General features: G+C 47.6%; 1 protein-coding gene across 5 annotated transcripts in view; it reads left to right on the forward strand.

The window, feature by feature from the left end:
- The window catches only part of ZBTB17 (zinc finger and BTB domain containing 17), a 35,784-nt gene that overhangs the window by 523 nt on the left and 31,304 nt on the right, over window positions 1–3,957 (forward strand). For 4 of the 5 annotated variants that reach the window (XM_011939896.1, XM_011939897.1, XM_011939898.1 and 1 more), the window contains exon 2: window positions 2,469–2,555. The exons of the other annotated variant lie outside the window; for it this stretch is intronic. The gene's annotated coding sequence lies outside the window, so the exon portion shown is untranslated. The remainder of the gene's footprint in view (window positions 1–2,468; window positions 2,556–3,957) is intronic. 5 annotated transcript variants of the gene reach the window in all.

Here is a 3,957-nt window from a genome sequence, read left to right on the forward strand (position 1 = left end):
CCGGGGCGGGAGGGAGCGAGGCTGCCCGGGCCTAGGAGGAGCTGACAAGAGAGGAGGCCGACGCTGTCCCTGTATAAAATCATTTCATTCATTCATTCGTCCTACGGACGGTGGTTCAGCACCTGATAGATGCTGAAGCTAGAGCGAGTGATGCGGACGGACTCGATCCTGGAGTAGCGGTTAGGAGTTTGAACCGTGGAGCCCAGCAGCGGGGTTTGAATCCCCACTCTCTGCTGTGACCTTAAGCACTTTTGGCGTTTTCTCTCTGCCTGGGTTTACTCAGCCTTTAAGCAGATATGGTAATAAAATCTGCCTCCTAAGATTGTAATAAAGGGGAAATGAGGTTCCTAGAACACTTATGGGCACACAGCAAATGCTGTGTGTTTGTTGCTGTTATTTATTGTATCCCCATCGTCACCCAGAGCTCAGAGACCCATGTGGGAGACATACAGGTAAATCAGCAATTCTGATACTGCTGCGAGGGCAGAAAGCCCTCCTTCCTCTGGAGCACAGAGTAGAGACACATCACTCAGCCAAGGGGGACTCCCGGGAGGCTTCTGTCCGCCAGAAAACTAAGATCTAAGGGAAGCTCAGGGGAGTGAGGCAGAAAAACGAGTATTCTCAGTTGAGGGTGTAGTTTGCGAGAAAACTCATCTTTTCAGAGAGAGAGGAGAGAGAGAGATCAGGTTAAATAAAGAAGCAGACTGGGCCGGGCGCAGTGGCTCACGCTTGTAATCTCAGCACTTTGGGAGACCCAGGCGGGCAGATCATTTGAGGTCAGGAGTTCGAGACCACCCTGGCCAATATGGTGAAACCCCCGTCTCTACTAAAAATACAAAAATTAGCCGGTCGTGCTTGCGAGCGCCTGTAGTCCCAGCTACTGGGGAAGCTGAGGTATGAGAATCGCTTGAACTCGGGAGGCAGAGGTTGCAGTGAGCCCAGATGGCGCCATTGTACTCCAGCCTGGGCGACAGAGCAAGATTCCGTCTCAAAAACAAAAAAAAAAAAAAAAAAAAAAAGCAGCAGCAGCAGCAAGCCGTGGTCTGGTCTTAGGGGACGTTGTAAACCTAGTTAAGGACTTTACATTTTAGGTTAATGGGAAGCCATTTAAGAATCAGATCTGTGGCCAGGTGCAGTGGCTTACTCTGTAATTCTGGCACTTTGGGAGGCCAATGTGGGATGATTGCTTGAGCCCAGGAGTTTGAGACAAGCCTGGGCAACATGGCAAGACCCCATCCTTATAAAAAAAAAAAAGAAAGAAAAGAAAGAAAAAAAAAGCTGGGCATGGTGGAGCACACCTCTGGTGGTCCCAGCTTCTCGGAAAGCTGAGGTGTGAGGATTCTTTTATTTCCAGCCTGAAATAAAAGAATCAGATTATTTGTTTGTTTGTTTTTTGAGACTAAGACTTGCTCTGTCACCCAGGCTGGAGTGCAGTGGCAGCATAATCATAGTTCACTGCAGCGTCGACCTGAACTCAAGCGATCCTCCTGCCTCAGCCTCCCAACTAGCTGGGACTACAGGCATGCACCACAACACCTGGCTAATTTTTTAAATTTTCAGTAGAGACGGGTTCTCACTGTGTTGCCCAGACTGGTCTCGAACTCTTGGCCTCAAATGATCCTCGCGCCTCAGCCTACCAAAGTACTGCGATTATAGGCATGTGCAACCACGCCTGGCCACGAATCAGATTTGTGGATTAGGAAGCTCACTCTGGCTAAGTGAAGAATGTATCAAAGTGAGTGGGCCTGTAGGCTAATTAAGAGCCTGCTAGAATAATCCAAGTGAGAAATAAAGGTGTGAGTTAGAGGCAGAGAGTGAGGAGAGATGGTTTTAGAGATAGAATTGACACAATTTGGTGATTAGTTTGATGAGAGTTAGGGGCAGGAGGGAGTCAGTATCACCCCAGTTTTTGACTGATAGGTGTTGGATGCTGCTCCATGTGATAGGGAGCAGTACAGGGAGCAGATTTGGGGGAGGGCAGATATGTTTAGTTTTGAACATGTTGGAGTTGAATGCCTGTAAAGCATTCAAGTGCACCTGTTCAGCGGTGATCTAACAGTTGTCACCATCAAAGGTCACTGAAGTCATGGGAGGGGATGAGCTCGCCTACGGTAGAGTATGCAATAAGAAACAAAGTGTCCAGGATATCCCAGAGCAGCGCCAATGCTGCAATAATGCTTGGGTACAAACCTCATCGTTTTTTGCTTCTCAACATTGTGTCCTGTCTCTCACTCAGCAGCAGATCCTGAGAGCAGGGCCTGAGGCTGAGTCTGTGCATCTTTGTGTCCCAGTGTCAGCATGTTGTCTGGCACAGAGCAGGCTATTTATTCAGCACTTCCTTGGGCCAGGCTCTGTGCTCAGCACTCCGTATTTGTCTATGTTTGCTGGATGCATGAAAGGGCAGCTCTGAGGGAGCAGGTACCCTTTAGGTTCTCATCAGATTTTCCACTTGTATGTCATTGATTCAGGTAATGAGCCGGAGGAGGGGAGCCAAGCTGGAGTTTACACAGGCAAACTGTCAGAAAAGAGTAGCCTGGGCTATCTGGAAATCTGAGGTATGTCTATAATACTCAAGGATGAAACAAATCAGATCAGTTTGTCCTTCTTCTCTAGGTTCAACATGATTCAAATGATTCTTTCCTGATAGCCTTTTCTTCAAAATGATACAGTAATGACAAAATCCCAGTTACAGTTTGGTTGGGAAATTGTTGATATTACTATTATTGTTTTACCTACAAAGAGAGGCCAGAGTGGATGATCACCGGGCAATGCTCACATCTTTAGTTAGGTGAAATCTACAGTGGCGGAAACAGAAGTTTATTCCTTGCTCCTCAACATTCTGGAAGTACGCAGTCCAGAGCTGGTAGGGCAGCTTGCTGTGTTCTGTGAGATCATCTGGGAGCAGGATTCCTTTGATAATGTGGCTTTTCTTACTCAGACTTAGGCTTCCACCTCATGGTCCAAGCTGGCTGCTGTAACTCCTGCCATCATGTATGATCTCCCTAGGGCAAAAAGGGAAACAGAGCAGCGAGCACACACTCATTCCTTTTAAGGTTCTAATGTTTAAGGAGGCATTTTTGTATAACATGGTTCCCAGACATAAGCCAGTTCCTGCATCTGGTGCACAGCTAAAGAACAGATTGTGACTGTTTCAGTGCTGGAGAAAAAGCTGGCTGAGAGAACCTTCTCTGTTTTCAGTCTGTCTGGATTACTGTTGGGGGTGTGATCCCTGCCTGAGGGGAGGTCCACAGAGTCCCGAAGGCAAGTTGCTCTGGCTTTGGGTAGGTTTACAGGGCTTGGGCCCAGGGAGGCCAGGCTTGTTTATCCATTCATTGTTTCTGTGCCCAACATGTGTCAGGCATTGTGCTGGGTGCTAGGCATGCTGGCACGAGTAAGACTGAATCCCGGGAGCAGGTGCTCCCAGCCATGTGTATCCTCACAATGCAATGCAGGAAATACTTTGGAGGGCTCGTAGAGGGTGTTGCACACAGAGGGAGGTTGCACTGGCGCTGGAAGGCTTTCCTTGGGGGGGTGAAGATGCTGCGAATGGCACATTTTGGACTGATCACTGTGAAATTCCCCTTGGACAGATAGAGGCAGCTAAGACTCTGGAGTCAGGTGTGAATCTGCCCTCCCGTTGAGTGGCTCTGTGTCCTGACAGTTCCTTCTGAAACTGTGCCCCAAAGAGTTAAAAAAAAAAAAAACCTAATGACTATTAATTTTCCTAATCACAAGATTGTCTTCTGACACATCAGACAGCAAGCCCTTTTACTCAGTTTCATCTCTGAGCCTCAGTTTCCTCATCTGTAAAATAGGGATGACAACATCTACCTCACAGAATTGTTTGGAGAATTATGTGAGGTCAGGCAGGTAATTCACAGGGTTTGCTGCGTAGTGCAGCGTTCCCCAACCTTTTCGTTTCTTTTTTTTTTTCCTGTCGGCAAAATATATATTTTA

The sequence above is a fragment of the Colobus angolensis genome, unplaced genomic scaffold (assembly GCF_000951035.1).
Source record: "Colobus angolensis palliatus isolate OR3802 unplaced genomic scaffold, Cang.pa_1.0 Scaffold185, whole genome shotgun sequence".
Lineage (NCBI taxonomy): Eukaryota > Metazoa > Chordata > Mammalia > Primates > Cercopithecidae > Colobus > Colobus angolensis.